Source organism: Myodes glareolus, chromosome 4, assembly GCF_982192425.1.
Source record: "Myodes glareolus chromosome 4, mMyoGla1.1, whole genome shotgun sequence".
NCBI classification, from domain to species: domain Eukaryota; kingdom Metazoa; phylum Chordata; class Mammalia; order Rodentia; family Cricetidae; genus Myodes; species Myodes glareolus.
In genome coordinates, this window is record NC_142029.1 from 31595351 (window position 1) to 31613315 (window position 17965).

Below are 17965 nucleotides of genomic sequence, written 5' to 3' on the forward strand. Positions count from 1 at the left end.
AAGCAAGGATCTTAAATGCTTAATTTTAAATTAGTAAAACAGATGGGCTTGTAATACCATATTAAGGAGAATAATAAAAATAACGGCCAGGGTAAAGGAACTCACTCACAGCAGCTTTTACCCTTTTAGGGAACAATATGAGGGATTTTGTCTCTCGAATTGTTGCTTCCCTTTCTCTTCCTTCCTTCCTTTCTTCCTTCCTTCCTTCCTTCCTTCTTTCCTTCATTTCTTTTATGAAGACAGGTTCTTTATAGTTCAGGCTGGTCTGGAGCTCTGTATATAGTCTCAAAGTTATAATAACCCTCCTGCCTCAGATTTCACCCTCTTGCCAATGTTTCGTTTCTAACTTCTTAGTATTTCAAGAGCTAGCCCACAGACCAGACCTAACTGCTGCTCGTTTTATTTTTATATTTTACTCTTTGATAATTTCATCCATGTATGCAATGAAAGATGATCACATACTCTTCCCATTTCCCCTCTTCAACTTCCCCGTTGCCCTCAGCAACACCTACCACCCTCTCCTGACTTTATGCCTTACTTTTAATAGATCACCAAGTCCAGTCAGTGCTGCTCATGTGCTCATGGTGTGAGGCCGTCCACTGGAGCAGGGAAGAGCTACCAGCGGCCACACTCTCAAAGAAAAATGATTCTCCCTCCCTCTGCTACTATCAGATGCCTGTGCTCCTCAGTAAGGCATGGGGCTGGAGAGCATCTCCTCCATCTACTAGGACTTTGGGCTGGCTTGATCTTTCCTAGGTCTGGGACAGGTAACCACAGCTGCTCTGAGTTCATGAGTTCAATAGCCACGTCACATCTAGGAGACAGCATTTCACAGTGTCCCTCCCGGCCTTCCAGATCTCACATTCTTTCGGCCTCCTCTTCTGTGATGGTGCCTGAGCCTTGGCAGGGAGTTGACAAAGATGTCTCATTCAAGCTGGGCACTGCACATCTTCCCTGCACTTTGTCCTGTCACGCATCTCTGCCTTATCACTGTCTGCTGCATAAAGAGGTTTCTCAGAGTCTAAGAGCACTGACCGCCTTTCCAGAGATCCTGAGTTCAATTCCCAGCAACCACATGGTGGCTCACAACCATCTATAATGAAATCTTCTGCCCCCTTCTGGCATGCAAGCATACAGACAGACAGAATACTGTATATATAATAAATAAATAAAATATTAAAAAAGAGGTTTCTCTGACTAAGGCTGAGCGCAGCCCAGGCCCGTGAGTGCAAATACAAATGTTTACAAGGCAGTTTAGCAATGTGACCAGTTAGCAAAATAGCAATAGAAGACTCTACTCTAGGGCCTAAGACTTTCCCAGTCTTGGGCTTTGGATCAGAAGTATAGTACTAGGCATCAAATTTCCTTCTGTGGACTTCAAACTCAATTAGAAAGCGGTTAGTTACTGTCCTGTGTCGGGTCATGCCACTGTTACACATCTTGCCTCTCAGGTCAGTATTGTGGCATGTAGGCCCATTGCTGGCTAAAACCATTGATGCTTCCCCCCCCCCCCCCAGCAGCCTTCATAGCACCCTCTGGCAGGGTAAAATCTAGCCAGCAAGGAGGAAGCTTCCTGGTCAGTTTGGGATTGATTTTTCTATGTTCTGCAGCCAAAGTGAATGGTATTTGAGCAAAGGAGTCTTACCAAGTAGTTATGGTGGGCAGCCAGAGCAGAGGCTATGTATGTGCAGTTTGGGTGCTTCTGGGGCTCCTGAGTAATAACTCAACATTATTATGGGCAAGTGGCCCATGCTTCTTCCCATGACTTCTGTTTAACCACCGATGCTGTCTGGGAGCAGCACTGTCCATCCATAGAGGCTCTCCTGTTGGAACTCTTTGAAAATTAATTTCCTAACTCGTGGGCGTCCATATGGCTTTTCTCATACATCTTTAGATCAAGTAGGTCAGCCCACCCTCTTTTCTCTCCCCGAGACCCCAGCCCCACTTAGCCTTTTAGTTTCCAGTATTCTTTCTTCTCTCATATCGAATATATCCTACTACCAGTTATCTTTCTCATTGGGTTTGAGATGGCAGGCTTCAGGATGGCTTTTTCACAACCCACTGAGTTAGCCCTCCCCATCCCAATTTCCTCCATAACCCCCCCCCACACTTAAGCCTTTTCACTACCAGTACTTTTGTATAATCTGCTTCCCCTCCTTTAGCATATCCCTCTGCCAATGGCCCCTTTCTGGTTTCTTGGATGTCAATTATGCTCCAAATTAAACAGACAAAAGACGTGAAGGTAGGATCTGCAGGAGAGAGAGGACGTGTGGCGTTTGTCTTCCTCACTTAGCGTAATTCTTCCAGTTCCACCTACGTATCTGCAAATTTATTATTTCATTTTTCTTTACGGCTGAATAATATTCTATCATCTACCACATTTTTTTTCTTTTTATTTCGTGTGGTGTGTGTGTGTGTGATTTTAGAGATAGAGTTTCTCTGTGTAACAGTCCTGGCTGTCCTGGAACTCACTTTGTAGGCCAGGTTGTCTTCAGACTCACTGAGATCTGCCTCCTGAGTGCTGGGATCAAAGGCGTGCACCACCATGCTTGGTGAACCATGTTTTTCTTATCCATTCATCTGTTGATGGGCATCTAGGTTGATTCAGTTTTCTCCTATTGGGAATAGAGGAGCAATGAACATGGATGAGCATGTGTCTCCGGGGTAAGATATAGAGTCCTTTGGGTGTGTGCCCAGGAGTGGTAGCGCTGAGTCATAAGGCAGCTCTGTTTCTAGTTGCTGCTCATTTTAACTAAAAGCTCATCAACTGGGCCTGGAGAGTTGCCTCCGTGGTTGAGAGCACTGGCTGCTCTTGCAAAGGTTTGGATCCTACCCATCTGTATCTCCACTTCCAGGGGGTCTGATGCCTCTTCTGGCCTCTCTGGTCACTGCATGTACATGGTACACAAACATGCATCCTGGTACACCCTCACACACATAAAATAAAAATAAAGAAAAAGTTAAAAAGTATGCCAGGTATGGTGGCTCAGGCATTTAATCCCAGCACCTGGGAGGCAGAGGCAGGTGGATCTCTGTCTGTTCGAGGTCAGCCTGGTCTACAGAGTGAGTTCCAGGATAGTCAAGGCTCAAAAAAAATTTTTTTTAAGTAAATGCTTGCAGTCATTGTAGAAAGATAATGCTTTTGTAATAAAAGTATATGTCATTTATATTCATGTGTAATTTATGTTTATGTGCTTTTGTAGTAATTTATATGCTTTCTCTGCTCTTTCATTTTATGAATTTGTTAGTAGCTGAAATTTGTGGTTCTTTACTTTATGCTTGGCAATGAAAACGACAGCATTTGCTCACAAGTTTTTTTTTTTTTTTCATTTTGGGTTTTCAAGACAGGGTTTCTCTGTGTAGCCCTGGCTGTCCTGGAACTTGCTATGTAAACCAGATTGCCCTCAAACTTGGAGATTCATCTGCCTTTGTTTCCCAAGTGCTGGGACTAAAGGCATGCACCATTGATGGTTACCACCAACAGGTTACAAGGTTGATGGGGTTTTTTTGTTTTTTAAGTGCATGTCTGTCTGTGTACTTAGCCCACAGAAACCAGAAGAGGGCATCAGATCTCCTGAAGTAGAGTTACAGAAGTATGTGAGCCACCATGTGGGTGCTGGGAATCGAACCTAAGTCCTCTGGAAGAGCAGTCAGTGCTCTTAGTCTCTGAGCCATCTCTCCAGCCCCGGCACACAGTTATTAATGTCAGGACTAGAAAGATGCAGCAAGCTAAGCAGATTGCTGCCAAGCCCAAAGACTCAAGTTTGATCTTCCAGAACCACATGGTGAAAGAAGCTCTGACATCTATGTGCATGGTGAAATGTACACATCCACAAACACACACATATGCGCGCACCCCCCCCCCCCCCACACACACACTCACGGAGTAATAACAAAAGCAAGTTCTGAATTTTAGGGGGTTGCTATACGTGAGAGTTACCTATTGTAGAACCAAGTCATAGGCGGTAAGAAAACAGAGAGCCCGCCAAAATGAAGACTCACGGAGCAATGTCAGTTTGTCGCAAACGTTCTCCCCGTCGATGAAAAAGGTCATCTTCCATTCAGTTTTCATGTTACTGGTTAACTGGTTACATATCCACTTGATCAAGATACAGAAATTCCCACTTTCAAAGAATTTCCAGATTAATTCCGGGAATACAAAAAATTCATAAGACAGTAGATTAGGCGGTGTGACAGTGGTATGGGTAATGTTTTGGCTTGGATAGTATGGTGGGGTTTGTTGTTGCTGTTTTTGTTTTGTTTTGTTTTTTGTTTTTTTGTTTGTTTTTTTGTTTGTTTGTTTGTTTGGTTGGTTGGTTTTGGTTTTTTGAGACAAGGTTTCTCTGTGTAGCCCTGACTGTCCTGAACTAGCTCCATAGACCAGGCTAGTCTTGGACTCACAGCGATCCACCTGCCTTGGCCTCCCAAGTGCTGAAATTAGAGGTGTACATCGCCACCACAGGACTGGATAGCATGTTTCAGACAGGGTCTCATGTATCCTAGGCTGGTCTTGCATTTACTATGGAGCTGAAGATGACTCTGAACTCTGAACTCCTGAGACTCTCGTCTCCGCTTCCCTGGTGCTGAGACTATAGGTGTGTGTTGTTGAATAATCTTTCTGCACGCTGTGAAAATGTGTTGCTCTCATTGTTAAGAAAAAGTTGATTGGCTGATAGTTAGGCAGAATTTGGGGGGTAGAGAGAATGCTGGGAAGAGGGGCAGAGTCTGAGGAGTCACCCCAGAAGAAGGAACACAAGAAGTTCATACATGAGGTGAAGGAGCCCAGGGCAGCACACAGATGGATAGAAATGGGTTAATTTAAACTGTAAGAACTGTCTGGAAACAAGGCTAAGCTATTGGTGGAGAATTTATACTTAATAATAAGGCTCTGAGTGATTATTTGGGAATAACTGTTGGGAAGCAGAAAAGCTCTACCTACAAATGGTGTCCAAATGTCCGGCACCTACAACCACGTAAGACCTGAGGAAGCTTAACAAAGGTTCTCAACACACGAAAACAGAGGCAAACGCAGCATCCTAGTCTCATGCCTCTTATACTGACCACAGTTTAACAGAGACGTGTTTCCCAGCCTCTGCCTGCAGACTTGAATCACCAGTGCAAGCACCACCAGAGCATGCCCCACCACCACACCATGAACTAAGCCACATGGCAGGTGTAAGTTTTGCTCATACAGACAGAAAAGATTACAGATATGTAGTAAAGACAGATCTAGATTGAGAAAATCCTCTAAACGGATTACAGTGTATTTAAAAATATACATAGGCAGCTGGGCAGTGGTGGCACATGCCTTTAATCCCAGCCCTTAGGAGGCAGAGGCAGGAGGATCTCTGTGAGTTCGAGGCCAGCCTGGTCTACAGAGCGAGTTCCAGGACAGGCACCAAAGCTATACAGAGAAACACTGTCTCAAAAAACAACAATAACAACAACAACAAATACACACACACACACGCACACACACACACACACAGGCTCGGGAGAGAAAAGAGAAATGGTGTAGATTGTCATAGAAAAAATAGTTTAAAAATAATGAAGTCTTTAAAGAAAAAAATAAAGTAATATAAAGGACTATAAAGGAAAAACACCATGCAAAGATGGAAAATACACGGGAGTCTGGATTCTGTATGTTACTGTGTTGTCCTTGAACCTTCTGATTGCTGATGAAGGAATGACAGCTGCTAAGACACACTGGACTATGGAAACTGCTGGATTAAACCAAGCTTTATGTGTCTTGACTCCAAAGTGGAAGTCAAAAGATATGTTACTTTGGGGGAAAGTTATGCTTTTATTTTCACAGGAAAGGCTGTGGATTTCATTTCAGGTTGATATGAATCAGGTTTGATCAGGGAAGAAAATTCTGAAAAATCCTGGCTACATACATAAAGAAATAAACCTAGAAAAACTACAAACCATGTAACATATATTTTACCTGCTCAAACATAAAACAAAAAATATCATCTGGCTAGCCTGTGTACAACACACATTCTATATTTGAATTAGTACAGAAATATATGTTACTTTTTAAAAAGTTATGTATTTTCAGAACAAGAAGACCAGCCACCAATGAAAATGGATGGCCCAGGTAATCCAGCCTCTCAGAATGCCTCTGCTACTCTCTCCACAGACTTCTGTATCCAGAACAGTTTCAAGGCTGCTGGCTGAGGAGGTCCAGCCTCACAAACTACTCCAGCCAAGACCTAACAATTATCCTGATTTTCTCAAGTTTCCCCCAAAGACTGCAGGAAGTAGTCTAGAGAACAAAGCCCACATTCCCAAGAGATAGGGTTTGGGTGGGTTTGAGTTACTCAATGGACTGCAAATGTTTGACGTTATTTAGGGGGGTTGGATATAAGTTGTTATTGGTCAAAGTTAGAAAAAAAGCTAAGCAAAAGAGTTAAATTCAAAGATCTCTTTCCAAAGGAAAAAGGGGGATATGATATAGGAACGATAAGAAAAAGTGTAGATTATTAAATCTATTTTAATCCAATAACAACTATTAATCTCAAAATATTTTACATCGGTATGGATTTTGATTTATTGATATAAATTTAAAGTTATTTTTGCTATACTATATGTATGTTTCTACTCTGGGGTATTGTGCTTATGAAACTCATTTTAAAATGTAATGTAAAATTAAAAATACAGGTTAGCAGTAAGTCATCTATAATAATCAATGCTATAGTCATGTTAGGTATATGTTTTCAAGGTCATATACAGATACGTTTAGATAGCTGATCTTCAAACACTTGAAAGACCTACAGAATATGGCATTTAATATGTTTAATAATCTAAGGTTTTTTTCATGGCAGTGAGACACATCTGCTCCTAACAGTACCAGTTTACTTCAAAAGAAGATGATGGGCATCCAAGAACCTCTGTATGGAATTTGCTTTTTTATGGCAAAAACTAGTCATTTGGGCAAGAAACTTCCCTTACCTAAATTGCTGTCCAAACTGGATCAGCAGGACACGCACATACACAAAAACTAAAAGCAATGGCCAGACTTTGGCAAGAGAAGGTAAAACAAAATGTCTGTCAAAGATACTAGACCTGCAGGCTAAAGTTGGATGCCCCAAAGCTGCAAAGTAACTATGGATGACTGTCCAGGCAGTCAGATATCCCTGTCATTAGGTAACATTTCACCCTTCTGGGGTTTTTAATGGAGTTAAAGACTAAATAATTAAGCTTATAGTTTTCCTTAGTATGATAAAAAGTAAATTAGGCATAAAACTTTAGACTTAGAAAGATAAGATAGATAATAAAGTATTTTCTCTAATTTTGCCAAATACAAATGGACTGGGTATTATAACTGTAATTCTTACTTGATAACTGTTTTTGTTGTACATAGTTTTACTATGTTAAAGTTAAAACCTTCTTTTTTAATTAGACAAAAAAGGGAGAAATGTTATGGAATAATCTTTCTGTACATTGTGCAAATGTGTTGCTCTCATTGTTAATAAAAAGCAGATTGGCCAATAGCTAGGCAGGATTTGGGGAGCAGAGAGGATGCTGGGAAGAAAAAGGGTGGAGTCTGAGTTGTCTTGAGCCAACTTTAGAAGAAGTAACATGGGAAGTTCATTGATGAAGTAAATGAGCCTCAGGGCAGCACATAGATTAATAGAAATATGTGAATCTAAGGTGTTAAGAGCTGATTAGAGACAAGCCTAAGCTATTGACCAAAATTTATATTTAATAATAAGTCTCTGAGTGTTTATTTGGGAGTAGCTTCCAGGACACAGAGAAACTCCATCTACAGGTGTGCACTACCATGTGCACTTCATGCAGTGCTGGGGATTGAACCCAGGGCTTCATGCATGTTAGGCTGATGCTCTATCACTGAGTCATATTCACATCCTTGTACAGATAATTTTAGAAAATTTGTATTATTGCTATGTGTGTTGCAGGAATCCATATTAAGGAGTGTGTGGAGGTCAAAGTGAACTGCGGAGTTGGTTCTCTCCTTCAACCTTTATGTGGGTTCCAGGAATGAATTTTGGTCTCCAGGCTTGTGCAGTGAGCAACTTTACCTGCTGAGCCATCTTGCCAACCCTAAATTTTTGTTCTTAAGAATGAAAGCTGCTGTGCATGCTGACACAGCCGTTAATCCCAGTACTCTGGGGCAGAGACAGGCAGATGTCTGTGAGTTTAAGACCAGCCTGGTCTCACAAATTTAGTTCTGGTTTTGGGAGGGATACTGTAAGCACCCCAGAATCACTCCAACAGAAACCAAATTTATGTTACGTGGTCATATAGAGATCTCAAGGGTCTGGGCCCAGCCTGCTTGTTAAGGAGTCTATTTCTGTGATAAACAACATGACCAGAAGTAACTTAGGGAAGAAAGGGTTTATTTTAGCTCACAGCTCTGAGGTCCCACTGCTTCTCCGAGGAAAGTAGGGCAGGAATCAAGCAGGGCAGAAATCCTGAGGCAGGAGCGGAATCACAAGTCATGGAGGAGTGTTTACTGGCTTGCCCTCGGTGGCTTGTGCAGGATGCTTTCTTACACCACTCCGGATCAGGCTGGTATTGCCCGCATTGACTTAGGCTCTCCCACATCAGTCATTAATCAAGAAAATGTCCCACAGCCTTGCCTACTGGCCAGTTTTATGAAGGCATTTTCTTGGTTTAGATCCATCTTCTCAGATACCTCTAAGTTTGTGTCAAATTGTCAAATTAACCAGCAATGTTAAATCAGGAAATGCAATGAGTGAGCGGCAATTCTCTCTGAGTTGGTTTAATATCCTGGTAAGGATGCTTAGCTCTGGTCTTTGTTTTTGGTAGTGATGGGGAAGGAACATCAGGCAAGGCCTGGATCCAGTTTTAACACTCTGCTGAGAAGTTCTTTGGGCAGAAGCACGGCATAAACCAAATGAGACAGAGGTATCCGAATTGTACCAATAGTCACTAAAGAAAAAAAACAGGACTGGGGTATTAGAATTGATTTGTCACATGGGACAGAGAACTAACCCCCCCCCCAATTATATTCCCTAAAGAGAGACAGATGATACTTCACAAAGGCAATAGGAAAAGCATGGCGGGAGGGGGGCGGGCAGGAAGACAGCATTCAGAGCAGCTCCTTGACTGTCCTCTGTAGGGCAAGAAAGCAATAGTGAATATTTTCATGAAGTCATATTTATTAAAAATGATAGAATTCTGGCCATTGAGATGGTTCATCTGATAAAAAGCTCTTGATTTACATCAAACAGGGAAGAACTGGCTAAGTTAGCCTCTGGTCCTCACAGGTGTGCCATGGCAAGTGTGTACTCCCCATAATAAGCAAATACACTTTTTCAAAGATTAAAAAAAATGCCAGGTGGTAGTCACATACAACTTTAATCCCAGCACTCTGGGAGGCAGAGGTAGGCAAATCTCTGAGTTAAAGGCCAGCCTGGTCGACAGAGCGAGTTACAGGACAGCTTGGGCTACACAGAGAGACCCTATCTTGAACCCCCATCCCCCAAAAAGATTAAGAAAATGGTGGATTCTGGAGGAGCAGAGACTTGGGAGACTTGGCATGATAAGTTAGTGATAGACTCCCCCATAGACTGGGTTTCCTGTTCTCACACTGTCAGATACTGCTGGGTTAGAAATCTTGGCTCCTGGTGTGGAATAGAGAAGGTGTGTCTTCCGGGAGATGCATGAGGGTTCTGTTGTGCTAAAGCTATGATCATGGGCTGGAGAGATGGCTTAGTAGGTAAGAGCATTGCTTGCTCTTCCAAAGGTCCTGAGTTCAATTCCCAGCAACCACATGGTGGCTCACAACCATCTGTCATGAGGTCTGGTCTGCAGGCATACACACAGGAAGAATATTGTATACATAATAAATAAATAAATAAATAATTTTTTTTAAAAAAGCTATGATCATTTACCCAAACGTTTTCCCATATTGTGTGTTAGCACACAAAGAATTACTGGATCAAAGGGACATAGCTCAATTGGTAGGAAGCTTGTCTGACATGCATGAAGCCTTGGGTTCCATTCCTCAGTATAAACTGGGTGTAATGGTACATACCTGTAATCTTAGCCCTCAGTGGTGGAGACAGGGGGATGCAAAGCTGTCTTCAGCCATACAGGGAGCTGTGGGCCAGTCTGGGAAACATGAGACCTTATCTCAGGGAAACACAAACATTACCATGTTGCCAGTGTTATACTGTACTTTGGGTCTTAAGCATCTCCCACAGGACTATGTGGTCAGGCTGGGTCTCTACCTCAGGCTTGTGCCATTGTAGGCTTTGTCCCCAGCATATGATTACTGGGATGTGGAGGAGCTTTGGGGAGGTAGGGTCTAGTGGGGGGTCTATAGAGCTCTAGGGATGAGCTCCTGGGGGGGACTGTGGGGCACCCACCCCTTTCTCTCTTTTCCCTTTCTGACCATGAGTTGAGCAGATTAGCTCCACCATGCTTTCCCACCGCATGTGCTTCTGTAACACAGGCCCCAACCATAGTGCCATCCAGTCCTGGACGGAACCATCAACACTGTGAAACAAAGTGCGGCTTTTCCCTTTACATTTATTGCAGGCATTTGTATATAGATAAAGAGCTGGTGCTGGCTACAGTGATGAGTAATGGCTGGGCCATTAAAGAAGACCAACAGTGGAGGTGTGTGTTTGGGGGGTGGGAGTGGAGGGGGTGGGGGAAGGATGTGCTCTGCGGGCATATCTCAGTACCTGCATGTCCAGTGCTAACTGTAAATGAACACGATGGCAGCAAGCACAATTAATGATTCATACCCCCTGGGGATGAAAACCTGAGTCACCAATAGGCAGCAGCCCAGATCTGCTGAATGCTGGCCAAGGGTGGGGACGCTCGGAATGGGTGAAATAGAAGGGAGATGAGGCGTATCAGTGTTGCCCTGAGACCAGTTTATATGGAGGATACGGCAGCTCATCCCCTGAACCGTAGCCTATTGAGTCCATTAGGACACAGGCTATGTGATCAGCTGGACTAAGTCGGGGCAGAACTGGATGTATCAGATTCCTCTGTCACTCTGCTGTGTCCTCTCAGTAATCTTCCTGCGGCCCTTGTTGAGGACATCCGCTATGTGGAGGATGAATCTGAAAGCCACTCACTTGCACTGCCCAGCCCAGCTCTTCCTCTTTACCTTTGGGCCTCTTTGCCTCTGCTATTCAAGATGCCTGCAGTTGCCTGCTCAGCCGTTCTACACACAAGCAAAACTGGAAATGTTAGGGAGTTCACACCCTAGTCCAGCAGAGAGGGAACGTAACCAGCAAACGTTCTCCCTGGAAAGGTCGGTTCCGAGATACGCTGTAGACCTAATTGAAAAACCCAGCTCTGCTGAAGAATACAAGCTCCATATCACAGAACCTTCGCACCAGGGTGGCTCTCTGCCCTGCTTTATCTTTCCCAGTCCTCTACTGGAGCTTGCACCAAAACATGCTGATAATCGTTTAGTTACTGATATTCTGCGGGGACATTGCCATGGTTTGCAGGGTTTACCTATTACTGCAAACACACTCGCGGCATGAATTTTAGCTTACAGGCTTACACCACATCTGCAACTTGGAGAGCAAATATGTACCGCTGGCCCTTGACCTTGGAAGTCAGTGCAAGGAGATCCAGTGTCTCAGAAAACTGAGACATTGTTACTTTTGTGTTAGCTGATGAGAGCAAAAGCCAGGCAATGGTGGTGCACGCCCTTAATCCCAACATTTGGGAGGAAGAGGCAATTGGATATCTGTAAATTTGAGGTCAGCCTGGTCTACAGGGTGAGTTTCAGGACAGCCAGGGCCACACAGAGAAGCCCTATTTCAACAAACAACAAACAAACAAAGCATTGGCAGTCTGGGGTGATGGCTCCGGGGCTAAGAGTCCTTGCTCCTCTTGCTGAGTACTCACGTTTAGTTTCTACAAGTCATACAGGTGTCTAAAACAGCCTGTAACTCAAGCTGTAGGGGATCTGATGGCCTCTTCTGGCCTCTACGAGCACAGGTATACAGGTATGCATGTACATGGGCACGGGCACACACATACAGATACTTAAAAAAATAAAAACAAAAGAACCAGTAACAAACTGACATCAGCTATGGAACTCAGCAAGATGGAGGTAGAAGGAGAGGGATAGAGCTAGAGAGAGATGCTCTGATTCAGTTTCTATTTTACAGTAAACTGGTGGAGGGCTTAAGGGAGGGAGGGCAGGGAACATGAATTGAAGGATACTCACTGTATTCTTGGGAATGTAATAGGTAAGAACACCATCTCCAGTCGGTTAAAAGCACATGCCTTTAATCCCAGCATTTGGGAGGCAGAGGCAGGTAAATCTCTGTGAATTCAAGGCCAGCCTGGTCTATATGAGCTTGTCCCAGGACAGCTAGGGCTGTTACATAGAGAAACCCTGTCTTGAAAAACAAAAACAAAACAAACAAACGAAAAGAACACCCTCTCCAGAGAGAGGGAGAAGGCTCATGGAGTTTTCAGATGCACTGGGTTTGAGGGTTCTTCGTGGGATTCTGATAGAGCTAGCTAGCTATCAGATCTATGTATGAAACAGCCCTGACGCTTAAGAAATTAAAAAATGGGGAGGCAAGATATTAATGCGAAAATGTGTGTGTGTGTGTGTGTGTGTGTGTGTGTGCACGTGCACGCGTGCAAGTGCATTTGTGTATATAGGTGCATGTATGGAGGCCAGAAGACAGCCCCAGGTGTTGTTCCTCAGGAGTGATCAATCTTGTTTTCTGAGACAAGGTCTCTCATTTGCCCGAGTAGACAGACTGTGGTAGCCTGCGAAAAAGCCCAGGGATCTGCCATCTCCACCTCTCCAGCACTAGATACAATCCCTAACTTGTGTTAGGCAGAGTGTATGTATGAACTCAGGTCCCGGTGCTTCAGCAGCAAGCCATCTCCTCAGTCCTGCTGTGAAATTTCATTTACTTATTTATTTGTTTATTTATTTTATTTATTTTTAATCTTTTGAGACAGAGTCTCTCTACGTAGCCCAGGCTGTCCTGGAACTCACTATGTAGACCAGGCTGGTCTTGAACACACAGAGATCTGCCTGTCTCTGCCTTCCAGGGCTGGGATTGAAGGCAAGCGCCATCAAGCATGGTAAAAGTTTTTGGACAATGATTTAGTATTCTGGGAACATCCTGCCACCTTTTCACTCCCACCAGGCAGCAGCAGGGCTTCCTGAATTACTGCCCTCTGGGCAGAGAAGAGAAAGGTGGCTCCCTTTGTCAGTTTCAATAAGAACCTTTGAAGTTCCTGGTAAAGAAAAGTAAGTTCAGGAGAAAGTTCTTCTTCCTCCTCCTCTTCCTCCTCTTCTTCTTCTTTCTTCCTTTTATTTATTTATTTATTTTTATTTTTTTATTTAATAGCCTGGATTTTGAGAACTAAGATTCAAAGATAATCCCATCAGGAGGCAGATCTGGGTGGGGACAATGGAAGACCCAGTGTTTCACCCCATGAGAAAGAAGCTGGATAGATGGATGCTCCTGAGGAGGGCCCTCTTCCCCGCTCATGCTCTCACTGGTGAGTGTCAGTGTGGGACAACTGTGCTCCCTGATAGCTGTCGGAGACACAGGAGAGAGGAGGTCTCTCACTTCCTGTGTGAGCTTTACACTGTAGCTGCCCACAGGTGAGTGTGGTGCTCACTATTCTGTCTCCAGGGAAGTCAGGAGGAGCTTCCACAGTCCCAAAGGTGGAGGGGAAGGCTGACAGCCCGTGAACCAGCAGCCCTTAGAGATGGTACGCCAGCTAAAGGATGATGTGGAAGCCAACAACGGCTATGCAATACAATAGAGTAAAATGTCAGGCTCTCCCCTCCATGGCCATACCCAAGCTGCCTGTGCTGAGATTTGAACCTTCAAAAGATGGACACAGGCACGTTAACATTTCGAGGTTCATTTGAGCAAAGTATGGTTCACAAGTCAGGTGACGAATCGGAAAAGGTTCAGAGAACTCCAGCGTAGACAGTGAGCTTTTATAAACTGAATAGGGAAGTAAAGAAATTAGTTGAGGGCAAACCTGGTCTACACAGCTAGTTCCAGGCCAGTCAGGGCTACGCAGAGAAACCCTGTCTCAGAAAAAAAAAAAAAAAAAAAGGAAAGAAGGCTGGTAAGATGGTTCCACAGGAAGCTCTTGCTACCTAGCCTGACGTTCCAAATTTGATCCCTGGGCCCACACTGTGGAAGGAGAGAACTGACGCTGTGAGTTGTCCTCTGACTGCTACCACTACACGCCTGTGCACACGTGTCCTCTGATCGCTACTGCTACTTGCCTGTGCACACTTGTCCTCTGACCACTACTGCTACACACCTGTGCACACGTGTCCTCTGATTGCTACAGCTACACGCCTGTGCACACTCACACATCTGCTCAATCAATCAATCCATGGCAAAAGAAACGACTTAGTTGACTTCAGCTAGGTGTCTGCATTATGTGAGAACCGAGACAGGACAGAAGTACAGAAGATTATGGACACAGGAATAGTGAAGCCACTTACCAGCCAAGAATGGAGAATTCTAGTTCAAGAGCATGGACTCAGTGGCTAAAGTGCTTCCTTTGCAAGCATGAGGACCTCAATCTGATTTGCATAAACCATGTAAAAAAGTTGGGTGTGGCAGCATATGCTGATAATCCTGAGCACTGGGAAGAAGTCAGATGAATTCTGGTGGTTGCTGGCTGATCAGCCTTAACCTACCCAGCAAGTTCCAGGTCAGTGAGAATAAAAAATAAGATAAGAAGTGGGGTGGGCATAGGAGAAGAACAAGCTGTTGGATTGCACATTGAAGGTGAAGATATGGTCTCCAAACACCATGTACACCAGTACTCATACTGCGCGCGTGTGCACGCACGCACACACACGCACGCACACACACACACACACACACACACACACACACAAAGGAATCCAACACAACTAACACTTGTTTGAGGCCTTCCCATACCTCCCTGCTGTTTGTTCTGATTCTCACCAGAAACCCCAGTGACAGACAGTGGAAGGACGTGACCTGACTCCTTGTGCAACCCTAGTGCCTCCTGATTTTATCTCACCTGACTGGAATCCCATCCAGGGCACCTCTGGAACCACCCTAGAACCTCACTTAACAAAAAGAGAGGGAAAAAAATTCTTACTGACCCTGGGAGATGTAACTTGAGTCTACAGCTCAGACACTTAGGCAGTCCTTTCCTTGGGAAGCCCACACGCATGCTCACGAGAACGTTTTACTCTCTCTTCTCTCTATTTTTAATAAACGCCAATTCTGCTTCATACAGGTTAATCCTGAAACTATTTCTGTGGTCTGGCCGAGGATCTGGTTTTGCCTGAGGCCAGGTCTCTGAAAAGACCTCAAGCTGCTGCAGGTGACAGTGTGAAGCTGGGAATCCATCCCTGCCACAACAGACAGGAATGATTACATGGGACATACCTAAGTGGAGATTCTTCATTTCCAATCAGATGAGTTGAGGTTCTACCCCTCAGGTTGCAGTGGGCTGCAGTTTGCTTCCTAGAAAGGCGGTGTGCTGGGACTTTTCAAGTTCTGATTTCATGCACTTCTAAGAGAATAAAAAGAATGATTTGTGTTAAAAACCCGAGTCTAGAGTATCTACATCATTCTATTAACAATTACCATAACCAATTACCACATACATTAGGATTCTTCAGAGTATATGGATTTGTAAAAGGGACTATTATGAAGACTCTGGAGGCCCAGATTCAATCCCTAGAACCTACATAGATGGCAGGAGGGAACCAACTCCTGACATCCACATTCTCGCTGTAGCACCCAAGCATGAACATAGACACCCTTCCACCACTTCCATGAAGAGCCCATAGAGCTGAGGAAGAATACATAAAGAAAAAGGGTTCTCCAGTGTAGAAAGCTTCCTCAACTTGAGGTTAGTTATTGGACCACCAGGTAAGAGCTTCTCTCTTTCAGGAGCCAGCTTCACAGGGACCCTGCCTGTTTTCTGGGGCGACAGTCATCACTGCTGTTCACCATATGGAAGCACCTGCCAGGTTAACTTCCTTGTGGTTTTCATTGGATGGAAAGAAAAGAACCATGATTCAAAAAGTGGGATTTGGAATTATCTTTATCAAATGCCGCCGCTCCTAATCTCATGTGGATTTCTCAATGATCCTATTGCCAATTTCAAGCTGTCGGTTCTTCCATCATTAAATATTAACACCAGTAATGGAATTATTTCTGATCTTGTTTGAAATAACATGCATGACGTGCTTAACATTAAATATAAAAATGTACACAATGCCACGTACATGTACACATGATGGTGCATGTCTTTAATGCCAGCACTCGGAGCAGTGGCAGGCGGATCTCTATGAGTTTGAGGGGGTTCTCAGTCTGCGTACTGAATTCCAGGCCAGTGTTACACAGTGAGACCCTGCTTAATTTAAAAAACAAAACAAGACAATGAGATATTAGGAGGAATTATTACTCTCAAAATAACAGACATATAGAATATATTTAGATCTCCCTCCTTCTTTTGAGACAGGTCACGCGATGTAGCTCTGGGTGTTCTGGAACTCACTATGTAGACCAAGTTGGCCTCCAACTAGAGATCCTCCAACCTCTTCCTCTTGAGTTCATGGGCCACTATGATTATTTTATTCTTATTTATTTGTTATTTATTGCTTATTTTCTTCCTAACACCTAAGGACACAGATTGGTGAGTTGACAAAGGGAAGGAATTGATTCTACAAGTGCCTATTTGTTTACTTATTTGGGGCTCCACCGTAGGCCTGCACACGTTCGGCATCATTCTCCCAGGAATGTACATTGCTAGCCCCATGATAGCGTTTAGATTTAAGCAAGCCAACAATTTGAGTATTCAGGAATACTGCGCCCATAGTTACCTGTCACATCTGTCCATACACAAGTGATATTAACAGAATTCTGAGAGCTAATATGAATGAAATGGATTCTGTCAAAGTTCAATGAAATATTATATAAACAATCAATTGCTCACCCCTGTCAACATTTTAAAAGGCGACTAGTAATTCAGGATTAGTTTAATTCTCTTTGGGAAAACTGAAGGAGGACCTGCAAAACAGCATTTATTTTATTTATTTTGTGGGTACGCGTGTTGGTTAGAAAACAACTTGCTGGCTGGAATCAGTTCTCTCCTTCCTCCATGCGGGTGTGGGGCCTCGGGCTCCCTGTTGTCAAGCTTGGTGACGAAGGACTTTTACCTCCTGAGCTATCTCGCGGTCCCTGAAATCAGATTTGAGAGTCTATATTTCCGCAACGTTTTGCAACTATAGAAATACAAGATATCATTTGGGCCTGTAATCTAGGATCAAGAGGGTGAGTCAGAAGGAAACTGAGTTGGAGGCTCGCCTGGAAGACACACCAAGGCCAGTCTCAAAACATAGCGGCTCCTTTCCCACCCCCACCCTTTCTTTCTTCAGGGCCTTTCAGCGGTGCTGAGGCTCAGCTAAGCACGTTTGGATGGCTAACTAAGCCTGGCGGCTGGACTTGAAGCAGACTTCCCCCGCCCCACCCCCACCCCCACCCCCACATTTAGGCCTGCGCATTCTCTCCCGGGTCCTAAAGTGGCTTTTGATCCGCAAGAGCACGCTTCCAGATGTGGATTTAGGATGGGACTAAAGGCGCTTAATCTCCAGGCTCTAAACACAGGCCCGAGTCGCAGCGGGCTCCCAGGGAGACCTGTTGTTGAGCAAAACCGCAAGGTAGTTTCTCTGCGGAAGAGCGAAGTCCCCAGTCCCCCCCATCCCCGGCCTCCTACCAGCCCCCCCGCCTGCAGAGGCGGGGGCTGCGGGTTTCAGCCACTAACCATTCCAGCCCGCGCGCGCCCCCGCCGCAGCCCTGCCACGCGCACGCCCGCGCGCGCCAGCCGAGCTCCTTGTGTCTGGAGTCCCGCCACGCCTGCTCCAACCCAGCCCCCCGCGCCCGAGCCCAGCCACGCGCGCAGCCGCGGAGCGCGCCCCGCCCCTTCCCGCCGCGCGCCCCTGCAC

General features: G+C 44.7%; 1 long non-coding RNA gene across 4 annotated transcripts; it reads right to left on the minus strand.

Annotated features, from left to right (window-relative positions):
• Positions 1–8346: 8346 nt before the first annotated feature.
• On the minus strand, positions 8347–17880 carry LOC125393355 (uncharacterized). 4 transcript variants are annotated; one of them, XR_015737674.1, is made up of 5 exons: positions 17785–17880; positions 16247–16371; positions 15399–15525; positions 10028–10104; positions 8347–8919 (listed from the first exon to the last, which is right to left on the minus strand). It is a non-coding gene; the product is annotated as an uncharacterized LOC125393355 (long non-coding RNA). The 4 variants fall into 4 exon arrangements; XR_015737675.1 differs by lacking the exon at positions 17785–17880 and adding an exon at positions 16957–17427; XR_015737677.1 differs by lacking the exon at positions 16247–16371.
• Between the last annotated feature and the right edge of the window lie 85 nt (positions 17881–17965).